Source organism: Elephantulus edwardii, unplaced genomic scaffold (genome assembly GCF_000299155.1).
Source record: "Elephantulus edwardii isolate Elephantulus edwardi_28Jun2011 unplaced genomic scaffold, EleEdw1.0 scaffold00001, whole genome shotgun sequence".
NCBI classification, from domain to species: domain Eukaryota; kingdom Metazoa; phylum Chordata; class Mammalia; order Macroscelidea; family Macroscelididae; genus Elephantulus; species Elephantulus edwardii.
The window spans coordinates 29,678,583-29,706,280 of NW_006399751.1; the positions used below are offsets into that span (position 1 = coordinate 29,678,583).

At 36.6% G+C, this 27,698-nt stretch overlaps 1 protein-coding gene and 1 pseudogene across 1 annotated transcript in view; both read right to left on the reverse strand.

Moving 5' to 3' along the window:
- LOC102863813 overlaps positions 1-4,199 on the reverse strand; it is a 215,455-nt pseudogene extending 211,256 nt beyond the window's left edge.
- ZNF804A (zinc finger protein 804A) overlaps positions 1-27,698 on the reverse strand; it is a 351,093-nt gene that overhangs the window by 298,040 nt on the left and 25,355 nt on the right. The gene's annotated exons all lie outside the window — the stretch shown is intronic.

Genomic DNA, 27,698 nt, shown 5'->3' on the forward strand with positions numbered 1-27,698 from the left:
CCTTCACCATCTATCATGATACTACCAATTGGGCCAGTGACACCAGAAATATAAGGTCACTGAGGAAGGACAGAATCCAGTTCAGGCCAAGAAAGACAGTTTATTGGGGAGAAACTGCTGGACTGACTCTAAAGCAGAAACTAGTAGCCGCTTAAAGTTACAGTTTAGTTTTCTATGTCTTACAAGGAAATTGAGAGTTAGGGTGTTCACAGCTGCTAGGTACAAGATAAGGGAACAAGTTGGGGGCCACGGATAGTCATTTCTGGGAAAGTGAGGTCAAATAGTTTTGCAGCTCTCACACAGATAGACAGAGTTGCAGCTGCTGCTTTGATCATTACAGTAGCTGTTCTGAGGAGGGCTGGGGAAAGGGAAGCAGAGCAGTTCTATGGCCCAGACAATGACAATCTTTGTTTTATTGATGTTGAGTTTCAATGCATATTTAAGGCTGCAATCCACGACCTTCTGCAGCAAATGATTCAGGTGCCCCTCAGTTTCATCAAGCAAGGTTGACTCATTTGCATAACACAGGTTATTGATGAGTCTTCCTCCAATTCTGATGCTACATTCCTCCTCGTAGAGCCCAGCCTCCCAGATTATCTGTTTCACAAAGAGATTGAAAAGGTATGGAGACAAATAACAAATTCTGAGTGGTTGTAGAGAAACTGGAACTCTTATTCACTGTTGGTGGAAGTGTAAAATGGTGCAACCACTATAGAAAGAAGTATGGCGCTTTCTCAGAAAGTTGGCAATAGAAATCCCATTTGACCCACCAATTCCACTACTGGGAATATACCCTAAAGAAACCAGAACTGCCACCCAAACAGATATATGCATCCTATGTTTATAACTGTCCTGTTCACAACAGCAAAGAGATGGAAACAACTCAATGGGTACATCAACAAACCAACGGAATAAGAAGCTGTGGTATATTCATATAATGGAATACTAGAAAGCACTGAAAAACAAGGAACTCATATTATACAAAATAGATGACCCTGAAGGACAGTATGCTGAGTGAAAAATATCAGTCACAAAAGGACAGATGCTGCTTGATGCCACTGTTATAAAACAGGACTGACAAGGGAGTTGGGGGAAACTAAGAAGAGGATAAAATAATGTACACTGACTAAAACGGATGAGGGAGGGAGTTGTTTAAGGGGAATATATAATTAGATAGTAGTTTCATGACAAGAATCCAGAATAAGAGGAGCATAGCAAAGTGTTCTGGGGAGGGGAAATACCATTGGGGAGGAGGTGCAGTAATGAAATATTTTTAAAGAGAAAACTGAGGGGGAGGACAGAGAAAAATGTGTAACAATGAACTAATGGAAATCTAAGTTCTCAGTAAACTTTTGTTAAAATATCAGTTAAAAATTTTAGAAAAAGATATTTAAAAATAAAAAAGAAAGAAAGAAAAAGTATGGAGATGGAACACATCCTTGGTGTACACTCACCCTGATTTTAAGCAAAATTTTTTTGTATATCAATGATATTGTTCAACAATTTATACACTCTGTAGGGTCACCTTTCTTTGCAATGGGAACAAATATGAGTCTCTTGCAGTCATTTGGCCAGATAGTTGTCCTCCTTCTTGATTTTAAGCCCCATAGTGGTCCTTTGTCACCAGTTCTTGGAGAGGCACATCCTTCTTGGGAGGGTGGAGGGACAGTGCAAGAGAGGAAGACCCTCGATGAGATGGATTGATTCAGTGACTGGGGTAATTGGGGTAGATGTGTTGAACAATAAGAATAGTACAGGATAGAGAAGGGTCTAGAGCTGCTGTACATAGGGTCGCTATGAGTTGTAAATGATTCGAAGGCATGTACAACAAAAACAACAGTATTCCCTCGTTCTGTTCGCACAGCAATCTCTTGGTCTAGATTTCACATGAGCACAATTAAGCATTCTGGGATTCCCATTTCTCTCAACGTTATAGCCATAATTTGTTATGATATGCACAGTCAAATGACTTTGCATTGTCAATAAAGCAAAAATGGACAATTTTCTGGTATCCTTTGTTTTTAGCGAGGGTCCATCTCATATTAGTAATGATATCCCTGGCACCCTGGCCTTTTCTAAATCCAGCTTGAACTTAGGGCAATTCTCTATGCACTGTTTAGCCAGTTTTTTAATGCTCTTCTGAAGGATTTTCCTTGCTACTCTTTGAAAATTTCCACATTCTGGTCAATCATCTTTCTTGGAAATGGGAACAAATATGGATCTCTTCCAGTTACTTGGCCAGGTAGCTGTCTTCCAAATTTCCTGTCACAAACTAGTGAGCATGTCCAAGGTTGTATCTGTTTGTTGAAACATTTCAATTAGTATCTTTTAAATTCCTGGAGCAAATAATAACAGTTTTGCTACTATAACCTATAGCAAATTACCACATACATAATCCTATGAAACAAAACAAACAAAAAAATTATTATATACATTTCTGGAAGTTAGAAATGCAAAGTTAATTTTATTTTGCCAAGATAAAGCTGTTGGCAGGGCTATTTTCCTGCAAAAGGTAGGATTTGTTCCTTTGTCTTGTCCAGTTTATAAGGCTGTTGACATTTCGAAGTCAGGAATTCTGTCATTATCTCTTGATTTCTGTGTTTCTCTCTTATCTTTGTTTATTGCTTTGTTTGTTTGGGGTACATCTCTGACTCTAATTTTCCTGATCCTTCTCTACAAAATAAAGGCTTTTCTGTACTTAAATGTGGCCCACACAGATATTCTGCCTAATCTCTCCTTCTAAGAAGGTTACTGTTGCCATAAAAAGGAATATCCACAAATATTCGGGATTAAGACATGAAGTTTTCTGGTAAAGGTAGAAGTTGGGGGAGGGGATATTATTCTACCACACAATATTAGCATTACACAGGATACAACTGTTCTTTAATAACGGAATAAAACCTATGGGTAACATTATTTAAAAACAGAAAATAGTAATCCTAAACTAAGCCACAGAGATTCAATCACTGCTCTCTTTTAAAAAATATCTATACAGGTTCAAACATACAGAAGTAATTCAAAAGGATAGACAGGAAAATTGGAGCTAATTGCATTTAAATCAATATGGAGCACTTATTCAAAAAAGGACTGCGAGAGCTGCAAATATAATCGGTTCCACAAAGTAGTATATGTAGAAACTATTGGTGTGGTATTTTCAACAATAAGATATTAAATATTTTTCAAAATCAAAACATTGCAGAAGTAACTAAAATAATTTTAAAGTGTTCTAGAACTGCATTAAGTGACAATTCTATAATCAGATTACTTATATTAGCTGATTTATTGGGGGGAAAATAAAAGAAACTGTAGGAATTTACCAGCACAAGAGGTGTCAGACATACTATGACACGACCTCTATTTCAGGGAAGTTGGAAAGGAAAGATAAAGCGTTTTTAGTAGCTTAGTGCATTGAACATATCTTTCTCTTGCAATCTTTACAAAACCATATGGCCATATGAATATGTTGCTAGTGTCCATTCTGGAGTCTAAAATCTGAAATGAGTACATTCAAGTTATGGGGGTGGTACCTCAGTTTAGTTTTAGAGTAAATCCAACTTTTCCCTTCATAATAAAATTTAGGCTGTTGTTTTTAACTCCTGTGTTTTCCAAACAGTGTTAAAACGTACAGGTTTGTACAAATGTTCTAGTACACATTTGTTATTATTTACTTTGGTTAGATTACAAGTCACCAAGACCTGAAACAAAATCATTCTACAATCTAAAGGGTAATCAACAATTGGGTTGTTATGTCCATTAACTACTTGTCATTTTAAACCTATCTCTACCCCATTCCCTCTCACCAATTTATCTAAGTGAGGAACTGGGAGAAATGGGAGTACTACAGTAACCTGGGCTTCCAAGGAAATCCTGAGAGCCTCTCCACCAGACTTCTGAGAAAAATTTGAGACTAACTCACAGAACTGGGGGTAATTTCTAGGTAGAAGAACATGTCTTCTTTCTTTGATGAGAATTCTGCATAAGTGGGAGCTATGTCTATCTACCTGTGGTGTTATGGCTTTTGAAGCCATTGCCTTAGCCTCCAATGCAGGTGTGTCTACACCTGCCTCACTGCAGACACAAGATTCACCTTGATCAGCATCTTCCACATTATCAACAGCTGTGGGACTAACATAAGATGGAGAGCTGCCCTGAAGAAGCCCTGGAGAGAGATCCAGAGTTAAAGTTTGTGCTTGCTGCATGACTGAAGGAAGAAACTAACATGTGATTGCTATGAGATAAAGCTTGCTGGATGATTGAGGAAGTCCTATGTTTCTTGCATTTGTTCTGCTGGACTGAATATGGACTTTCACTTGCTAACTAAAACACTGTCTGAACTAATTGAGGAATTTTGTCTTGCTATTAATATGGCTTGAGACTGCTGTTTTCTAAACCTGGACTTTCATTGTGTGATACCCACTTTCTCCTCTATTCCCAACCTACTTCCCTAATAAACCCCACAATAGTAAGTAAAGTCTGTGAGTCAATTTGCAATGAACATCTGACATGGTGATTAGTAGATTAGTAGAAGTAGTGAGTAGCGGGTTGAGTAGAAGTGGTGGGGTCATGTCTGAACTTGTAGCTATTTATTAGATACTTCAAATGCTATTGATGGAGACAGTTTTCCTTTGTGGAGTTAGTAGAGGTCAGATTCAGCCATCCCCACCCCAGCCTTGTTAGTTTTACACTGCACCAAATTGCAGAAAATCAGTGAAGAAAAGAGTAACAGAACTAAAACACCAATTTGGGGGAATAAGAATGCCAAATAATCTTCCTGTTCTATAAAGAATCACTGTGGAAAGAAGTTATGTAATGAATCAGCCACTCATTAACACACTAAAAATCAAACCCAATATATTTGCTAAACAGAGGCATCTATGAATTACCAACATTAGCCTGAAAAGTTTCAGTCGTTTCTATTGTTGTGTACTGTAGTGTCAGAACCAACTCATAGCTGAATCTCTAGTGAGTTTTCAGAGGACATTAATCATATGGCAGAAGATTGCCCATCCTTCTCCGGTGGAGCAACTGTGTGCCTTTGGGATTGCAGGGTAGCTCTTTGCCACTAGGCCATGAGAGCTCCCAAAAGTTTCTACAACTACTGAGAAAAAGTCACAAGGAACAGGATACATTTTTATTATCTTTTCATTCTCCTTTCTCAGCAAAATTGGAAATGCTGATGCTTAGGAGGAGTTGAAAGGTAGTTTCCATTCATCCTCTCACTTTACTGTTTTGTAGTAGCCTACATATTGGTATTGCTATGATGCTGGAAACTGTGCTACTAATATGCCAAATACCTGTGGTGTGTAGTGGACAGATTTCAGTGAAACTTACAAATTGAAAAGATTGAAATTGTCAACAATTTCATCTTATGAGGATTCACCCAATGCCCATAGCAGCTGCAGTGTATTAAAGTAAAAAATGGAAAAAAATCCAAAAATATTTGCACTGGGAAAAAACTGCTGTCAAGGACTTTACCAAATTGCAAAAGAGTAATGATATTACTTTAAAGACTAACTTAAGTCTGATGAAAGCTATAGCATTTTCTTTGTCTCCTATGTAGCTAAGAGTTACCAGTAGTAGCTAACAATTATCAATGTCACTGAATTGTGGGTATTGGAGAATACTGAATAGCCCATGGGCTGATAAAGAACAAACAAGTATGTCTTAGAGAAAGTGCAAGCAGAGAGTTCCTTAAAGACATGATAGGAAAAATTAATCTCTTACATTTTAAGTATGTTGTGAGGACAGTCTCTAGAAAAAGAAATCATGCTGGAAAAGTAGAGGGTCACAGAAAAAGAGGGAGACACTCAACAAGGTCAAGGTAGATTGATACTGACTTTAATAATAGGCTGGAGCATTATCAGAGATTATGAGGATGAAACAGGATAGAGCAAATGTTCAAATTATTATTCATCCAGTCACGTTGTTGTTGTTATTGTTAACTCAAGTCAAGTTTGTACTTATGTTTTGGTATTCTGTTCCACTGATTTGCCTGCAACTTATAGCAACCCTATCTACAAGATCTCTGAACCCTGCCCTATCCCAAGCCAGTCTTACTGACTCCAACACACCTACCAACATAACCCCAGTTTCTGTGTGAATCCATTGCATTCAGGGTATTCCTCTTCTGTGCTATCCCTCCACCCTTCCAAGCATGATGTCCTTCTCCAAGGACTGGATCCTCTGGACCATGGGCCCAAGGTATGTGAGTAAGAAGAATCTTCAAAACCGTTGCTTCCAAGGAGCAGGTTGGTTTCACCCTCTCCATGACAGACCTGTTTGTTCTCAATGATATGTTCAATACTCTTCTCTAGCACCCAAACTCAAAGGCATCAATTCTTCTGTCTTTTTTAGTCATTGTCCAGCTCTCTGTTGCATAGCAAATAATTTTGAAGACCATGGCCTGGTTCAAGTACACCTTAGTCTGTAGACTGACATCATTACTCTTTAGCACTTTGGAGAGGCCCCTGACAGCCAACTTCCCCAATGTAATTCATACTGATTGTGGAGCCAAAAAAGCTGAAACTCTTAACCTCAATCTCTTCTCCATCTATCATGTTGCTGTTAATTGGTCCAGTGGTGAGAATCTTTGTCTTCTTGATAATGAGCTTCAATCCATATTGAAGACTACAGCCCTTGACTTTCTGCAGTAAACACATCAGTCCTTACTTTGTTTTGTGAGTACTGTTGAGTCAAAACTGATCCATAGCTGACTCTCCAGTGGGTTTTCAGAATTAGTTAATCAAACAGGAGGAGAATGCCGATCCTTCCCTTTACTTTAGCAACTTCATATTTTATTTCACTCTGTCCGTCTGCTATGTTTTTGTTGTTTTTGTTGTACTATGCCCTCAAGTTGACTGTGAATCATTGGGACATAAAAAACAACAGATCTGATCCTGGCCACAGTCTGCTATCATCATTAGCTGGCCTCTACGAAGAAGAATGTAGCACTGGTATTTGAGAAAGACTCATCAGTAATCTTTGTTACAAAGATGACCAAACTTCACTTACTGAAAGTGAGGAAGATTTTAAGTGCTTGCTGCAGAAGATCAAAAACTGCAGCCTTCAATATGGATTGCATCTCAACATCAAGACAGCAGAAATTCCCACTACTGGACCAGCAGGCAACAAAATGATAGATGGAGAAAAGATTGAAACTGTCAATGACTTCATCTTGCTTGGATCCACAATCAATACATTTGGTACCAGCAGTTAGGAAAACTAGAGACATTGTACTGGGAAACTAGTCAAGGGCCTCTCCAAATTACTAAAAAGCCTTGATGTCAGTTTGAGGACTAACATGTGCCTGATTCAGGCCATAGCCTTCTCAAAGTGGTTGTGCTCATAGCAAGTGTGCTATGCTGCTGAGAGCAGGACAATGCATAAGGATGATAGAAAAAAAAAAGAATGCCTTTGAATTGTGGTATCGGAGAGGAGTGCTGAATATCCCATGGACTGCCAAAAGAACAAACAGATATATCTTAGAGAAGGTGCATCTAGAGTACTCCCTGGAGGCAAAGCTGACAAAGCTTCATTTCACATACTCTTTGCCTACTGCTCGGTGAGGCTATTTCCTATAGAGAAATACCACATTTGGAAAGGGACAGCAAAAGAAGGGAAGACCCTCAACCAGATGGATGGACAGTGATAGGAGCAGTGTATCAGAGACTGTGAAGACGCCACAGGAAAGGACAGGGTTCAGATCTGTTGTTCATAGGGTTATTAATAAGTTGGACTTGAAGACACCTTACAACAACATTGTTACAGTTACCGCATCAGTCCATCTTGTTAGAGGGTCTTCCTCTATTAGTCTGACCTTCCAAATTTCACAGCGCAATGTCTTTCTCCCTGGGCTAGCCCCTCCTAACAATATGCGCAAAGCATGTGAGGCAAAGCTTCACCATTGTTGCTTCTAAGAAACTCCGCAGTCGCACTTCCTCTAACACATACTTGTTTGCTCTTTTGGCAGTTTATTAAATACTCAGTTCTCTTCTCTAAATTTCATTTTATCAATTTAATGACGAGTTTGTTATCTATTTGATGACATTTTTCCAAATTTCATTTCTCTGGGCTTAAAAAAGTTGATCAATTTCTACTTTTGTCTCTGGTATTATAGGTGGAATGCTTCCATTGTTTATATTTAATGCCACAGTCATTCTGATTGATTAAAATATTGAACACAACTAACAAAGTTGGTATCAAATAAAATTAGTAATACAAAAACCTAAGTGAAATATCCTATGCCAGTGACTTCAACATGATTACAACAATAATATACTCATGAAGAAGGCATAACATTTCACAGTTTAAAATACATGTGATGTTAAAATATAATGTAATAAATAAAAACTCTTAAGTTGCTATACCTTGCATTTGCACCTACTACTGAAGGTGGATTTAATATTTACTTTGTTTTATAGCAGGGTGATAATGGGGTAGAAAGAGATATGCATTTCCTAGCAATATTGTGCTTAGATGAAGACAAAATTTTCTTCTCACTTTCTGGAGACATATTTCATTAGAGGAAATTTAAAAATGTACATGGATTCTTGGCTAGTTTGTGATATTCAAGTGGGTAAAACTATTTCATAGAATGTACTAACAATACAGTAACACACTGATAAATTTACTTTAAAAGTACTGTTTTACCTATAATTAATTAATATGCTTTATTTTAACAAAAAGGAATTTACTGTAATATTTTCATATTAAAACATATTTTTACTCTATTAAGTGGCATATTTCTAAATATAACTTCTGAAGAATAAAAAAGAATCCTTTAAATTTTAATTAATTGTAATGATAGAATATTTAGATACTGTATTTTTATTTAAAATGACACATTTCATTTATATACTATGTGTGTTTAAAACTGTATTTCTAAACCATTCCATTTTCTATTTTGCCACAGAATAATGATGTCAGTCTAGAGACTAAGGTGTGCTGGTCCTGGCCGTGGTCTTCTCAATTACTCGCTTTGCATCTAAAAGCTGGACACTCATTGAGGATGACAGAAGAAGAATCAATGCCTTTGAGTTATAGTGGTGGAGAAGAGTATTGAACATACTATGGACTGCCAAGAGAACAAATGGGTCTGTCCTGGAGAGGATGAAACCAGGGTGCTCTATAAAGGCAAGGATTTTGAAGCTCCGTTTTGCATACTTTTGCATGTTACCAGGAGGGACCAATGCTTAGGCAAAGACATCATCCTTGGAAAGATGCCAGGTCAGTGTAGGACAAAACCTTAGATGAGGAGGATTGACACAATGACTGGGTTAATAGAGGCAGATGTGTCAGGGACAGTGAGGTGAGCTCAAGACAGTGCAGGGTAAGAGCTATTTTTCACAGAGTCACTATGAGAAATAGTTGACTCAAAGACACATAACAACAAGAAGAAGCTATTCAATAGCTCCTGGTAATTTGAAAGAGTTTATTTTTGTCACTTTCAAACTTTAAAGTGCTTTATTTTAATATAATACCCTAGTTTCAGTTCTCCAGCTCTCTAACTATTTAGCAGCCCAATGCATTGGAAGCACATTTTCAAAATGATGAATGGATCATTAGCTGCAAAGCTTCTATTAAAAGTGATAGATGAGAAGGCTAAGCCTTGAGTTTTTATGTCTTCAGAAATTTCTTTCAAATATTACTTTTATGTAAGATTGCATTTAAAAGCAATTCTTTTTTAAATGAAAGATTTGGGTATATTTTATGTTTTTATTAAGCTGAGACCCTAAAATACGTAAAGCATCACATTATAATTCTCATATCCTCATAAAATACTTCCATAACAAGTAAAAGGTTAGAGGTATGTGTTTGGCATCAAGATGTCCTTGTACATAATAAGATGGACTTTTTAGCTTAAATTTTGTATTCACTAATGGAATATACCTGAAAAGTTGACCAGAACAATCCTTACTCTATGACTTAATAGCTAATAACTTTAGACTGGTCAAGTCCTCTTTCTGTACCTTGGTTATACAATTTCTTAAAAGAAATTAATTCATTTTCTCTAGGATTTTGCATAAATTTGCTATATGGTAAAACTAGGAGCAAAAACATGCTATGAACATGTAAGTCTATATCATTCTTTCCAGTTAGGTAAGAATGAGTTCATTTGAACCTCCTCAAGTACAGTTGGCCTGGTAGTTAAAGGTGGTGGTGTTGTTGTGTGCCATCAAGTCAGAATCAACTTATAGCTGATCCTTGAGTGAGTTTCGGTTACTGGAAGTCACATAAAAAGAAATTGATCATCTTTCTCCCACAAAGCAGCTGGTGGATTTGAACTGCCTGCCTTAGGGTGAGCAGCTCAACTCTAGCACTAAGTTGCAAGATCTCCCGTAAAGATAAGAGTCTGAAATGATATCAGCTGTAAATAACTGACTCCAGAAAGTCTAAGTGGGGTTCTGAAAAACCACATCTTGAGCTCAAGGTATTTCCCAGGGATGTTTTAAGAAACCATTTTTAACATTTACTTCAGAAACAAAAAAGTATGGTTAGTTTCTATTATGATGCTTCTTACAAATTATAAACCCCTTAAGGATCGATTTAACCATTGCAATTATAGCAATCTCACTAATTTCCAGAAATACATTAAGTACTCAGTAGCCAACACAAGTAATCATATTGCCTGTCACTCCTATTCTTCTTTTCTGTGCCCAAAGTAGCATGCCAAGAGTAACATGCTCAAGAAAGTGCATATTTAGTTCGACCAGCATCTTCAGGTTATTCAACACATTTATGATTGATACACAAAATTACTTTTACATTTTTACTGGTTTTCAAAGAATAATTCATTTGCATTTTTTATTCTTATACACTGTGTTCTATTTAAAGCTCCCTCATTTACATTGTGATTCATACAATCATTCAAATATACTGTATCCCTCATAATTAATTACTATTGGTCTATGCCCACTATTACACCATCTTTACAAGTCCAAATTAAATCGCTCCCACTCTCTCACCCACACCAATCAGCCGACTAAACTCTCTAATCCTAGTGATTTCATCATTCCTTTTTTTCTGTTCTTTCCCTTTCCGCCTTCCCCTTTTGGACATTTATACACATCTCATCAGTTATTCTTCTATTTTTTTACAAGAATGGTCTTATGAAGTATTTATCTTTATGAGACTGAGAGAATTCACTCCACATAATGCTCTAGAGTCTCCCATGTTATATAGTATTTTACAAGGTCATTGCTCCTTAGTACTGCATAGTACTTAATTGAGTATAAAAAGAAAACCTAAAGACTGGAGGGGGAAAAATATTTGTCAATGAACTTTCAGGCAAAGATTGCCTCACAGAGAAAATTTACAAAATACTACAGGGCCTCCACAAGAAAAAGACTGATGTTGTTAATTGCCATCAAGTTGAGCATGACTCATAGCGATCCTATGAACAAAAGGCCTGAAGCCTTTCTCTAACTATCATCATTTACCAAAGTTCGTAGAGTTTCCAGAGGCATTTTTTTAGGAAGTGAATAACTCAACACTAAAATGGAAAAAAAGACAGGAAAAGACTTCTCATAAAGGAAGACATTCAGAAGGCCCTCAGACACATGAAGTAATGCTCAAAATCATGGGCAATAGAAAGACGCAAATCAAAACAACAATATCATCTCACCCCAGTAGAAGTAGCAAAGTTTAACAGAACAGCAAGCAATAAATGTTAGAGATGTTGTGGGGAGATTGGAACTCTCATGTACTGCTGGTGGGATTGTAAAATAGTGCAACCATTGTAGAAAGCATTTTGACAATTTTTCAAAAAACTGAATACAGACATTCCATATGACCCAGGTATTGAACTGCTAGGAATATATCCCAAGGAAATTAGAACTGAGAAACGAACGGAGATATGTACACCCATTTTACAGCAATTTTATTCACAATAGCAAGAATATGGAAACAGTCCAAATACAAATTAACAAATGAATGGATTGAAATTATTACTTTTAACAAAATAGAAACTGGTCAATATTATATTCACTTAAGCAATTATGACTAACACTGTAGTCTTGTTGGAGGAAAGGATGGCAAATCTTCATCTCCCATGCATGTTGAGAGAAGAAGAGGCTATTCCTTGGAAAGGACATCATACTTGGAAAAGTGGAGAAAAGGAAAGGAAGACCTTCAACCAGACTCACTGACACAGTGAGTGAAGCAATGGGCTCAAGGACATCAGAGATGATTAAGATGATACAGAACAGAACAGGGGTTCAGATGTATTGTTCATGGGTCACTGAGTCTTACTCAACTCAACAGCACCTAATAACAACATATTTTTAATTGAAATAGTACTTATAATAGAAGTAACTTATTTTTAAATGTTTGTTGTATGGTGTTTACAAATTCATTTTTTCACCTCACAACTCCTGACATCATGATTTTTAATTTTGGTCATAAACTTTTAAGATAGCCAATATAGACCAGATGTTTATAGTTACAGGGAGCAAATAAAAGTTTAACTGAAATGGTAAGTCTAGATTAAGATTCTGTAGATTTAGGTATACCTGACTTAAAGATCTTGATTTTTTAAAAAAATACAATTATAAAATTCAATGAAGTTTAGAAGGACATTAAATCTCACCATTTTTTTATTTTTTTATTTTATTTTATTATTTTTCTGTGCGTGTACCGTCAAATCAGATCTGACTGGTACAGGAGGAGATTGTCCCTCCTTCCCCGGCAGAGCATCTGGTGGATTTGAACCGTGCGCCTCTGGGATTATAGTTGCAGCTCCTTACCACTAGGCCACCAGAGCTCCCTTAAATCTCACCATTCTATAATACATATTTTCTTTTGTTTTTCTGTTTCTCCTTACTTGGGCAAGGCAAGAATATTTTTCATTTTTAATTTTGTTGATTTTTCTTTAAGATTTTATTATATTGTTTAAGTTGCTACATACTATTTTGATTATAAATACAATGGACAAACTCTCATTTTAATAATTAAAGTTTTAACAATCATTCATTATTCTCATGACTTGTAAATCTTCTTAAATTTAACACTTTAATGTGTGTACACATAATTCAATATTTTAAAAATATTTTCTTTTATGCACACTTATGTCTATTGCTGCTTTGTTTACAATAGCAAAGAGTTGGAAACAACCCAAGTGCCCATCAACAAACGAATGGATAGAGAAGCTGTGTATATTCACACAATGGAATACCATGCTGCATTGAAAAACAAGGAATTCATGAAATATTATGCAAAATAGGTGACTCTGGACGCCATTATACTGAGTAAAATTTCTCAGTCACAAAAGAACAAATACTGCATAGTGTCACTGTTGTAATATAAGACTAACATCAGGGTTGGGGAGAACCTAAGAAAATGGGATAAGTAATGTATACTTCATTAAAACAGATGAGGGAGAGAGCTGTTTAAAAAGGAATATATGATTAGGTATTATTTTCATGACAAGAGTCCAAAATAAGAGCTACATAGTAGAGTGGACTGGGGTGGGGGATTGTATAATAATGAAAGAATTTCTTTTTATTTTCAAAGAGAAAAGCAAACCGGGGGTAAGGATGAGCAGGGAGGAAAATGCACAACAATGTGTGAACGAAAATCCAAAGTCTCTGTAAACTTTCATGAATATTTCAATAAAAATTTAAAAAAGCAAAAAATGTTCTTTTGTAAGTTTATTTAAGCATGATCATGAGTTTATATGAATTAAAACTTACAGATCTTTTGCCATTCCTTTTTGATTTTTCCATAAGCTAGTTATATGTTGTAATGAAAAAAAAAACAGGTGCAAATTAGGAAAAATATAAATTTTAGCATCTTAATAATTTTCTTTCTTAGCTCTTTATTCTCACAATTCTTAAGCAATGTTTTCAGATAGTTTTAACGGTTATTCTATTGAGCACTACCTATTGTGGGTGGTTTCAGTAATTTATGTTCTTAAGTTTTGTAAGAAACAAGTTGCCATAGCGATGGCAAAGTGATAGCAAGTTACTATAGTAAAAAGAACAAAATATAGGACCAAATTTTCAAAGGTCAGTTCTTAAATTGCATCTCAAAATTTGTACATTCCTCTGGACTTGGTAGAAAATATTTAAAGCTGTCTTATCATTTCTTAAAGAGAAAATAAATTATACCAATAAAATAAATTTAGAAATTGTGTTTTCAGTTTTACATTAGATGCATCAATTCACATTATTTATTTAGATATGCATGTGTATGTGCATAAATATACATCCACACGTACACAGTGACTGTAACAATGAACTCCAACATATCAGAGATCCTGAATTTGGAGCAGGATAGGATAAAGTTTACACCTGTTGTTCATAGAGTCACTAGGAGTTAGAGACAATCTAATGACATCTTAAATATTGTTATTTTTGTTGTTAATTGCCTTTGAGTTAAGTACGACTCACAGTGACCCTATGAACAAAAGGCCTGAAGCCCCTCTACAACTAATGACATTTATCAAAGTTCACAGACTTTCCGGAGGCATGAGGTAGGTGATAGATGATGGATGGGTGGATGGATGGATGGATGGATGGATGGACGGACGGATGAATGGATATAGATGTTGTTGCTTTATATGCTGTTGAGTTGGTTGGAACCTACTCTTGGCTGACCATCCAGTCAGTTCTAAGACTGCCCATCTTTCTCCTGCAGAGCAGCTTGTTGATTCAAAATACATGCCTTTGTGTTAACAGCACAACTCCTTACCACTAAGTCAACAGTGCTGTGAGATACACAGACACACACACACACATATATAAAATTGTCATTGATTATATTATTGTTGTTGCTGTTGTGTGCAATTAAGTCAACTATGACTCACAGTGCCCCTGTGAACAACTCTGAATCCTACCCTCTCTTGAGCCTGTCTCACTGCCTTTGACACATTTGCCCCCATTGTCAGTTACTGTGTCAAACCACCTCTTCCAGGATCTTCCTTTCCTGTGCTGACCCTCCCCCCTTCCAAGCACCATGCTTTTCTCCAAAGAATTGTCCCTCTGGCAGCATGCCCTAAGTATGTGAGAGAGTTTCACAAAATCTTATCTCCAATGCACAACTTGGTTTCACACTTTCCAGGCCAAACCTGTTTATTCTCTTAGCAGTCCATGATATGTTTACTACTCTTCTCCAGCACTACAACTCAAAGTCATCAACTCTTCCTCTGTCATACTTAGTTACTGTCCAGCTTTCAGGTGCAAAGCAAGTAATTGAGAAATGGCTCTTTACCATTTCAGAGAGGTCCATGACAGTAGACTTTCCTAATGCAATTCATCATTTGATTTCCTGACTGCTGGTGCCAAGAGTGTTGATTGTGGAGCCAAGCAAGCTGAAATTGTTAACCTCAATCTCTTTTATATCTATCATAAGGCTGGTAATTGTTCCAGTATTGAGGACCTTTGTTTCCTTGATATTGAGATGAAATTCATATTTAAGACTGCAGTCCTTGACTTTCTGCAGCAAACACTTCTTCAGGCTCTCCTCAGTTTCCACGAGCAAGATTGTGTCATTTGCACAAGTCAGGTTGTTGATGAACCTTCTTCTAATTCTGATGCCACTTACCTTCTTCTTCATAAATCTAGTCTTTCCAGTGATCTATTCTGAATATAGATATTGAGAAAGGATATATCGCTTAAATACTCCTTTCTTGATTTTGAACCATGCAGTGTTTCCTTGCTCTAGTCATATGACTGCTTCCTGGTCTAAGCGTAGGTTTCACATGAACACAATCAAGGGATTCTGAGATTCCCATTAGCGACAATTTGTTGTGATCCACACAGCCAAAATGCCTTTATATAGTCAATAAAACTCAAATAGACATTCTTTTGGTACTCTCTGATTTCAGCTAAGATCCTTTTATACACATATATGTAAATATATAGAGATAGATAGACACATATACAGATATATATGAATAAATATATGCATAAATAAATACAACTCATTTATAATTTTATTGGGATGATAGAAGGAGAATTGATGCCTTTGATCTGTGGGGCTGAAGAAAAGTATTGAATATACCATGGACTGCTAGGATAACAAACAAGTTCATCCTGGAGAGGGTGAAGCCGGGCTGCTCCTTGGAGACAAGGATTCTGAGACGTTGTCTCACATACTTTAGACATGTTGAAAGGAGTGATCAGTCCTTGGAGAGGGACATCATGCTTGGGAAGGTGGAGGGATAGCAGAGGAAAGGAAGACCCTCGATAAGGTGGATTGATTCAGTGACTGGGGTAATGGGGATAGGTATGTCAGAGACAGTGAGATTGGCACAGAATAGAGCAGGGTTATGGAATGTTGTACATAGAATCACTAGGAGTTGCGGGTGACTCAACAGCACATAACAACAACAACAACAATAATTTCATGAATTAAATGTAAAGTAAGCAAAACAAAATTTCTTACAGAAAAATATTAGATAATGCAATCTGTTTTATATGTGTTTAGAAGTTGGTTTGACTTACTGACTTACTTAACTAAATAGTGGATACAATTTTTAAGATTATAAAAACAATTTAAAGTTCACTGAAAATTTTAATAGCAACAAACTGGTTATTTAAAAAGCCAGAGCCTGGAAGGTAAGCAAGTGACAAGGTCATCATTCTCAGGTAGAGTTTCTCTACATTTTAAGGGCAAGAGTACTGAGTAAAAGCTTTGAAATTGTATCAATTACATGAGACAAAAGCTAAAACAGGATATAGCTAAAGTCTGGAAGCTAAAGAGAAATTCCCCAAGTCCAGTATAATAGCCTTTTTCCTCAGCTTTCTCAAATTATTTCCTCTAGAGTTGGGAGAAAATTTGGAATATGGCCAGTGTCTGCTTTGAAACTGTGACAACAAGGAAAAATAGTAACAAAAAAAAAAGTTCTAAACAAAGCAAACATTGGTATGAATAATTTGAATCTTCAATTTAGGCCTCAAAATGTTTCAATTCACTGTAAGGTATGTTTCAAATGCACAATGTTTGTAGGATTTAACTTCAAAGAACTCCAAATAGGTAGGAGCAAAACCATAGTAAACCAATCTCAACCTAAGACATAGACAAAATTAGTACTTCATCGTAAAATTAAACACACAAACAAAGCACACTACAACAGTTCTATGTGAGTACAAACATAAATACACACATATGTAAAATATTGTGGGGTTGTTTTGTTTTGTTTTTTTACTTGTCTATCCATTACCTTAGACCTGACCCCACAGCCAGTTGGGAATGTGTAAGTAAAATAAACCTCTGAGGCTTCAACCACCACTCATAGCTTCACTGGGGGTATGGTCTCCAGCTGCCTCAACTGCAGATACATAGATCATCATTGATCAGCGTCTTCAACAGCATTAACACTTAAGAGAAAAAACACAGTGAGAGTCCAACTTCAGTGAACAACAGTCTCAAGACAGATTAACAGTATGACATGATTCCTCAATTAGTTTAAACATTCTCTCAGTCACAAGTGAAAAGTCTGGGTTCAGTTCAGCAAAACCAATGTGAGCAGCCTTGGTTTCCTCAATCACCCAGCAAGCTTTTTCTCATACCAGTCACAAGTCAGATCTTCCTTCGATCATCCAGCAAGCATGGCCTTTAACTCTGGCTCCCTCTCAGGCCTTTGTTGGGCTATACCTCACTATACTCTGCCCACAGTCTTGGTTAATTCTTTTTCTTATGTTGGCCTATCCACAGCTGATCTGTAGCCTGTGACCTCTCCAATTATGGAGGAGCAACAACTCAGTTTGACCAATAAGAGGTACCTGATTCAGGCCACTGTCTTTTCACAACAAGCGAGGGCTAACTTCGAGAAGAATGGGAATCCCAGAACACTTTATTGTGTTCCTGTAAAACCTAATCCTAAACCACAAAGCTGTTGTCCAAACAGAACACCACCTGGCTTAAAGTCAGGATGATATCCGTTCTCCACACCTCTTCAATTTGTATGCTGAGCAAATTGTTCAGAAGCTGGAGTTTTTGAAGAAGAATGTGCCATCAGGATTGGAGGAAAAGTTATCAGTAATTTGTGTTCAATATGAATTGTATCTCAACTTCAAAAACACAAAAATCCTCACCATTGGACCCAAAGGCAGTATCATGTTAAATGAGTAAAAGATTGAAATTTTTAAGGATTTCATCTTAAAAATTTCATCAGTCAGGGAGCCGTGGTGGCTAATAGCAGGAAGCTGCACTGCAATCCCAAAGGCCTGTGATTCGAGGCCACCAGGTGCTCCTCAGGAGAACGATGGGCGATCTCCTCCTGTACTATTACTGGCTCTGAAAACCTACAAGAGGGTCAGCTATCGGTCGGTTCCAACTCTACAGTACAAAACAACAAGATCAGGAGATGTACTGCAGTGAGAAAATCTGTTGTCAGCGGCCTCTCAAATGTCCTGAAGATTAATGATGTCAGTTTGAAGACAACTTGTGCCTGACTTAAGCCATGGCATTTTCAATTACCTGCTATGCATCTGAGAGCTGGGTAACGAACAAGGATGACAGAAGAAGAATTGATACCTTTAAATAGTGGTGTTGGAAGAGAGTACAGAATGGCCAGGTGAAAGAGCAGGTAATCTTAGAGTATATATGTAGTCAAAGGGACCCTTAAATGCAAGGATGGTGAAATTTAGTCTCACATCTTCTGGCATCTTTTTTAGGAAGGTATGTATATTGCTTGGAAAAGAATGTTGTCTTGGCAAGGTGGAGGGTCCATGAAAGAGAGGGCAATCTTCAGGTAGTTGGACTGATGACACAGTGATTGCAGCAATGTGTTCAAGTATGTCATAGATGATTAGGATGGCAAAGAAGAAGACAAGGTTCTGATCCGTTATTTATAGGGTCACTATGAATTTTATTCCACTCTATGGCATCTAACAACTACAAAAACACAAATTAGATAAAAATACATTCAATTATTTCATACTTGGAAAAGGACTATAATTTCAATTCTATTTAACACATGTAACTTATATTGAATAAAAAGTTGGTAAGAAAACAGTAAGAGTTAAATGGTTTTTATAATAAAATGACTAGATTTTAAAATAAATGTTGTTGTCATTTTTAAAATCATATGCTTGTGTTGCACTATTAGCACTGATGTTTATTAGAGGGGTACATATATTATTATTCTTTTGTCCTACCCTTACTAACCTTGAAATTTCATTTAGGATGATCTTAAACTGAAAAAATGCAGATGTATTTCTGAAATAATTAATTATAGAAGTAGTACTATGAGTGCCTTTAGATATCATTAGATTTTTTCCCTTCTTTTCATGAAATGAAGCAATAGGAGAATGTTCAGATATCATTAGATTGTTTTCCTTCTTCTCATGACATGAAGCAATAGGAGAATATTCCTATCACAAGAAAATCACATAGCACTCTAAGTACTACAATACTGGGACTTGCTATGCATAACTCATTTGTATCCTATCATCTATGTCCACCCACAAAAGTAGCATAACTCTCAACTTTACTCTGTAATAAAATATTGTTGTTAGGTGTCATCAAGTCAACCATGATGTATAGCAATCCTATGAATATTGGATCTCAACCTTTTCCTATCCTATGCCATTCTCATCATCTGTAACATACTTGAGCCCACTGTTGCAGTCGCTATGTCAACACATCTCATTGAGGGGCTCTTTTGTTAGCTCTCCTTCTTTCCAAGTATGATGTCCCTTTCCAAGGAAAGTTCTCACCTAACAACATTCCAAATATATTCGAGATAAGGCTTCACCATACTTGCTTCTAAGGAACTCTGGTAACACTTCTCCAAGATCTGTTTGTTCTTTCTGTAGTCTTTGTGACATTCAGTACTCTTCTCCGACACCACAAACTCAAAAGCTTCAATTATTCTTCTATCATCTTTATTCATTTTTCAGCTCTCAGATACATAACAATTGATTAAAAACACCATGACTTGAATCAGGCACACTTTAGTATCTGACATCTCTGCTTCTTGACAGTAGACTTTCCCACTACAAAATCCACTTCGATTTCTTAAGTGCAGGCACAAGAATGTTGCTTATAAATCCAAGTAAGATGAAATCATTAACAATTTCAACCTCTTCTCCATCTATCATATGTTGTCTACCAGCCCAATAGTGAGGATTTTTGTCTTTATTTTTTAAATTTTATTTTATTGTAATTTTAATGAAAGTTTATGGAAAGGTTAGGTTTTCATTCATTCATTTTAGCACTTTTTCTTCCCTCCACCCTCTGTCCCCTTCCCTTAGTGCACATTAAAATGCATCTCTAGTTCTAGATGGATTTCTGGATGTTGATGTTGCGATATAATCCATAATAAGATTATAGTCTTCGATCTTCTGCAGAAAGCAAATGAAATATTACTTACCATTAATTACATCAACTGCTGTTTCATAGCAGTTATAAATGTCAATATTATGCAGAAATTGATTCCAACTTTTCACAAACAATACTGCATAATTAAAATAAATGAGAAATAGAAATGTATGAGTTTATGCAGAAAAATGAATATTAGTCCTTCAAAGAAAGAATCTACTATAGTATTTTAGAAATTAGAATACTACAGATGGAGTTACACTTTTAGTTACCACCTGTAATCTATGTTATGAATAATTCAACTATTTAAATGTCAGTCTTCTCCTAACTATAAGGGATCCAAGTTGGCACATAAGGTCATTTTTTACATGATCATTACTGATATTTTAACATATTTTAAAACGTGTAATTTACCATATTCATACATATCTAAAATCATGGGAATATTAGACTTTAGAAACTTAATGCTATATTTGCACCTAAGAAATCTGAGAGACTTTTACAGAAGGCTAAAAGCATTTCTTTTACAGCTGACTTGTGGATTTCTTTTTTTTTTTTTATTTCTTCTTTTTAACCATTACATGAAAAAACAACTGAATAAATAAAGTCCAACTCTGCTTTAATCTACTAGTAGTTGCAAATGACCAATGGCCCAGCATTATTTTAACTACTCTATTAATGATAAGGCACACTGACATGCTTGTAAGTCTCTTGTTACAACCAGATATAAGATTTATAAATCCATTTGATTATTTAAATGAAGTGTCAGAGCTGTGGTTTGATTCTGTGTATCTCCTGCCTACGCTTTGATCTTAAAACGGGGTTTTCTGATTAGCTTTCAAAGTCTAACGAAATATCCAGGGCAGTTAATTGCACAGGAAGAAGCAGCGGATGGATGTGAAACATATGCCTTTGGGATTGCAATGCAGCTTCTTATCACTAGGACACCAGAGTTCACCATTTTATAGCTTAAGTGTGTATATGGTTGTTTATGATTGTATAGCACTTGTGTGCCAGTTTGCTGTACTGGAGTAACTTGTGGTTGTTTTGATGCTAGTAGCACACTACTAGTAAGTACTTCAAAAGTCAACAGAGTCATCTTTGGTGGACAGGTTATAGCAAAGCTCCCAGGTAAAGCAATTAGGAAGAAAGACTGGCCTATTTCTATTTCAACTCTGCTATAAGAGGCTTTTGGAAACCTTATGAACAACAGAAAAACACAGGCAGCTATAATATTAGAGATAGTACCCAGATTGGAAGTCACTCAAAATGAGGAGAAATACTTGCAAACATCAGAACATAAACTATGTGAAGCATGAATCTAAGAAAATTAGTTGTGCAAAAATAATGGATTGTGTAAAGATCAACATCCTAGCCAATAGTGAGCTGAGATGAACAGGCATTTGCCACTTTAAATTAGATAATCAGTATATGGTGGTCAAAGCTAATTACAACACAAAGGAAATAGCTAAGGGTCATTCTCAGTGTATCATTTTGCTTTACTCTCTACATATCATTTACATATCTCTTGATGTCATCATAATAAATCATGCTGATTTTGTTTAAAGGTATATCTTAAATATGTACATTTATGATATATACTCAAAATACCAAGTCATCTTTCTAATCCAAGCCATCGCTAGTTTAAATTCTCAAAATTGACCTTTAGCTGGTATTTCTGTATCCATTATTATAGCCAACCCACCCACACACTTTCCCACACTGAAAGGGATTGATATTTTCATATACCATGGGATCATCTGTTCCGTCCACTTTTGTAATCTTTCATTTTCTAGTCATACTCACTGCTCTAGTCTTATCTCCACCAACTTTTCTTCTTACTTTAAAATCCTCAGATATATTGGCATTTCTTCAGTTCACTGAAGATGGCAAGTTTCCTTTTCTCAAAAGCTATTGCTCCCATTCTCTTCTCATTGCCTGTTACCCACCTTCTGGCACATTAACCCTACTTGTTATTTACACAGCATTCCCTATATCTCATAATGGCTACATCATTTATCAACAAATATTCTCATATTCTGCTTATATTATTCTTTCATGACATTTGAACAAGTTTATATGATACTCTTTGTGAGTAATGCCTGCATTACTTGTTGATCACATGCTTCTTAAGATCAGAGGACTTGTATGCTTTTGCTCACCAATACATTCTTAACAGTATTGACACCGTTAATAGTATTACAATAGTAACCTACAGTAGGTGCTTACACTGTAGGTGTTAAATGAATGTTTCTGAGTAGTGAATATTTCTGAGTAAATGACTGTACTACACAAATACTACTCACACATAAGTCATGTTTTTTTTTCTATAATTATATTTTATTAATTTTCATAAACATTTACAGAGATTTTGGGTTTCCATTCATTCATTGTTGATAAGTCATGTTTTTGTATTTTATTTTTCTTCAGTGTTTTGGAAAAATAAACACCTTTATTAAGTGACATAAATCTGTTGTTGTTGTTGTGTACCATTGAGTCAGAAATGACCCATAGCTGACCCTCTGGTGAGTTTTCAGCGACAGTTAATCATACAGTAGGTGATTGTCCACCCTTCTCCCACAGAGCAGCTAGTGGATTTGAACTGCTTGCCTTGGGGATTGCAGCACAGCCCCTTGCCACTAGGTTACCAAAACTCCCTAAATGAACAACAAAAAAATAGTTATTTCTAAAACTGACTTAAGATCTTAATTTAATGTGTCTCATTAATTAATGTCTATCATATATATGTCATTACTGTGTTGTAAAGAATATATGTATCTGATAAAATATACCCAGATATAGACTATATATTTCTTGTAGCATTTCCAGTAGTGAATTTCTACCTCACTGATTCTCATTCAATAGTTAAGTGTACAAAAATTTTCCTTTTGACCACATTTGCATAAAAACTGTAAGTCATAATCAAGAAATCTAATTTAGTAGTACCTGATAACCAGAAATAAACTATTGAAAACTATTGAAAGGGCAGTCTGCAGCTGGAACTTTGATCAGTAAAGTTCCTTGTAAACAAGGCACAACCATATTATGTCCTCCTAGAGACCAGCAGAACGGTCCTTGGAGAGGGGCATCATGCTTGGGAGGGTGGAGGGACGGCGCAGGAGGGGAAGGCCCTCTATGAGGTGGATTGATTCAGTGATTGGGGTAATCGGGATGGGAGTGTCAGAGAGAGTATGAATGGCACAGGTCAGAGCAGAGTTTAGGGCTGTTGTACAGAGGGTCACTATGAGTTGCAAGCAACTCGATGGCACATAACAACAACAACAGAGACCAGCAAAAGGATGAACAAAGGTCCATGCACAGGGCTGCCATAACCTTACCACAATCTGTTCCTCTAACTGGTAGAGCCTAAGGCCTGTGGGCTCCTGGGTCTCATGGTGCCAGGATGCAGGATAGTACCATGTCAGGCGGATACTGCCTCAGTCATTGAAGGCTTCTTAACAGCCAATAAGACTTTGTTCCAGCAAGGGTTGTGCAACTCAAACGGCCCGAGTGCAGTAGCTAGCCAGCTGAACACCTGGGTAGAACATTCATTAACTGTAGCTCATTGCCATGCTTGCCTGAGTGGTCTTGAAGATCAATAAAGCACAGAGCATCTTTACCTATTGGGATAAGACCACACTCACTAGCCAAGGCTATTTCCAGAGGCAAATGGTAATTTATTCCTCCACTTGAAAAAGTGGTTTGCAGTGAAGGGAAGGAATTATGATAGGATATTGACTGGTTTAAACATTTAAGGATGAACTGGTTAAGGTCTGCTTCTGGGAACCAAACTTGAGCTCCTAAAGGCATCAACTCTAGAACTTTAAATCCAGTGGACAGAAAAAAAACTGAAGCCATAAATACATAAAAATATTAGTATAATGTGCTTACACAACTGATGCAAATGAGAATTTCCCAGTATAAACTGTAATGCTTCATATATATATACACACACACACAGTTATATCGTTTTATATATAGTTACATATCTAGTTACATATATTTATAGCATTGTCTTGGTATTTTCATTGCACTCAGTGATTTTCCTATTAACATAATTTCTCTGAGTTTGTTTCTATCACACCCTATCAACAGTAACTCTGAAACTAATATCCCAATATGTATACATTTTCATGCATGAGAAAAATAATCATAAGAGTATTTTTAACATTGCTAATTTCTCCCATACATATATGCATACACACACATGTCAATAGATAAAATATCTAGTACTGAGATGAATGTATCAGTAGGTAGCTATCCAGTATAAATAGGGGCTTCCTATTCAGATATAGAATTTGATTCAACAGTCTAATTTCTCAAGACCTGATGCAGAGCTCAGCATACTGTAAAGCTGAAATTTGACTCAAGCATTTTATTGGACTATTTGAATAGCATTTTAAAACAATGCAACAAGAAGACTATAATACTGAGAGAGAATGTGTACTTCACGTGAACAGAAAGTCCATTTCATGATACAAAGTAAAGATGGAAATAATAAAAAGGAGATTACACCACAACAAGATAAAGGTGAATAATCCAATAGAAAAATGGGCACAGGATATGAACAGACACCCCACCGAAGAAGACATTCAGATGGCTAACACTAACATGAAAAAATGTTTGAAATCCCTAGTTCTAAGAGAGATGCAAATTAAAACAATGATGAGATATCATCTCATCCCAGACAGAATAGCAAAATTTAACAGAACAGCAAGCAACAAATGCTGGCAAGGTTGTGGAGAAACTAGAACCCTTATTCACTGCTCGTGGGAGTGTAAAATGGTGCAACCACTGTGTAAGGCGGTATGGCGCTTTCTCAAAAGTTGGAAATAGAGATACCATTTGACCCAGCAATTCCACTACTGGGAATATACCCCAAAGAGACCACAACTGACATCCAAGCACAGCCATGTTTATTGCAGCTTTGTTCACAATAGCAAGGAGTTGGAAACAACCCAAGTCCCTATCAACAAACGAACGGATAGAGAAGCTGTGGTATATTCACACAATGGAATACTATGCTGCATTGAAAAACAAGGAACTCATGCAATATTATTTAAAATGGGTCACTCTGGAGAATATTATGCTGAGTGAAATATCCCAGTCACAAAAGGACAAATATTACATGATGCCACTGTTGTAGAATGGGACTAACCTCGGGGTTAGGAAGAGACTGAGAAAGATGGATTCAATAATGTATACTGCATTGAAACAAATGAGGGTGAAAACTATTTAAAAGGGATATGTGATTAGGTATTTTTGTCATGACAGGAGTCTAGAGTGAAGGCTACATGGTGTAGTGGACCTGGGGGAGGGTTTGTAAAACAATGAATGAATTTTTTCTTTTACTTTTCCAAGAGGGTAGTGTACTAGGGGGGAGGGTTGTAAGGGGAGGAAAGTGCAACAATGAATGAATGGAAACCCAAAGTCTCTGTAAATTTTTACTAAAATTAATAATAAATTTAAATTAAAAAAATACCCAGTAAAAGAAAAAGGAGATTAAAGGTATCAATAGCTCTTAAAAAAAAAAAGGCTGTCAATAGCACATTTATTTCCAAATCTTTAGTTATCATCGCACTCTATCAATGAACTTGACATGTGAAAGACTATCAGAATGGATATGAGTTCTGACTCTGGAAACAGATTATCTGAGTTTGAAAGGAACTTAATAGTGAGATATAATCAGAGTACTTCCCAAATAGAATTTTTATGAGGGGAAAACATGTTCATGCAACCAAATACTTGAAAATGTCCTTAAACATACTGTATAAAATATAATGCCTAATTTGAAAGTACATGTCACAAAAATGTGATGCTTAAAAAATTGAAATACCACAAAGTTTTAGTCTTTTTATGTAAAGTTTTGCCTTGATAGGACTTTTTTTCATTGCACTCATAGCTTTTCCTATTAACATAATTTCTCTGAGGATGGTTTCTATCACACCCTATCAACAACAACTCTCAAACTAATATTCCAAAACGTGTAGACATTTTCATGTATTAGAAAATAATTATAAAGAATTTTTTAAATAGGATTGAGATTGTTCACAACTCTAGTTTGCTTGGCTCCACAGTCAACACTCTTGGAGCCAGTAGCCAGGAAATTAAAAGATGTATTGTGATGGGAAAGTCTGCTGTTACGGACCTCTCCAAAGTACTAAAGATCAGTGGTTTCACTCTGGAGACTAAGGTGCATCTGATACAGGCCATTGTCTTTGAAATCACTTGTTATGCATCAGAGAGTTGGACAATGTCTAGGAAGACTAGAAGGAGAATTGATGCCTTTGAGCTGTGGTGCTGGAGAAGAGTATTGAGGGTACCATGGACTGCTAAGAAAACAAACAGATTATCCCGGAGAGGGTTAAACCAGGCTGCTCCTTGGGGGCAAAGATTCTGAGCCTTCATCTGACATACTTTGGACATGTTGTAAGGAAGGACCAGTCCTTGAAGAGAGACATTATGCTTGGGAGGATGGAGGGACAGCACAGGAAGGAAAGACCCTCTGTGAGATGGATTGATTCAGTGATTGAGGAAATTGAGATGGGTGTGTCAGAGGCAATGCGACTGGCACAAGATAGAGCAGGGTTTAGGGTTGTTGTACAGAGGGTTGCCATGAGTCGCAAGCAACTTGACAGCACATAACAACAACAACCTCATTCAAAAATATTTGGGTGGCAAACAGACACCTGAAGAAAAATCCTAGCAAAAAGAGAGATTCAAATCCAAACCATAAGGAGATTTCATTTTACCCTAACAACAGCGGTGAGGTTTAACAGGACAGAAAGCAATAGATGTTGGAGAGCATGAGGGGAGACTGGAAGTCTCACACACTGCTGATGAGATTGTAAAACAGTATAACCACTGTGGAAAGCAGTACGGTATTTCCACAAAAATGTCAGTATAACAGAGCTATTCCACCACTAGGAATAAATACCAGAGAAAACAGAACTGAGAAACAAATGGCAATTCCTACACCTAAGTTCATGGCAACATTATTCACTATAGCAAGAAGATGAAAACAGCCCAAATATCCATCAGTAAGTGAATGGATTAGAGTATTATTGTGGTACACTCACCCAATGGAATACTGTGCATGGCTAAGGAGCAACAATTTCACAAAATGCTATATAACACAGGAGAGTCTATACAGCATTATGCTGAGTGAACTAACTCAATTTCACAAGGACAAATACTGCTTATAAGGCCATTATATTAAAAAGGATATTTAGTAAGATGTGTATAAAAGTGCAAAGAGGGCATGGGAAGGGGTTTCTGCTGTTGTGTACTGTAGTGTGGGAACCCACCCACAGCCTACTCTCCAGTGAGTTTTCAGAGGCAGTTAGTGACACAGAAGGTGAACATCCATTTTTCTTCTGTGGAGCGGCTGGTGGCTTTGAACCATATGTCTTCTGGTTTGCAGCATGGCTTCT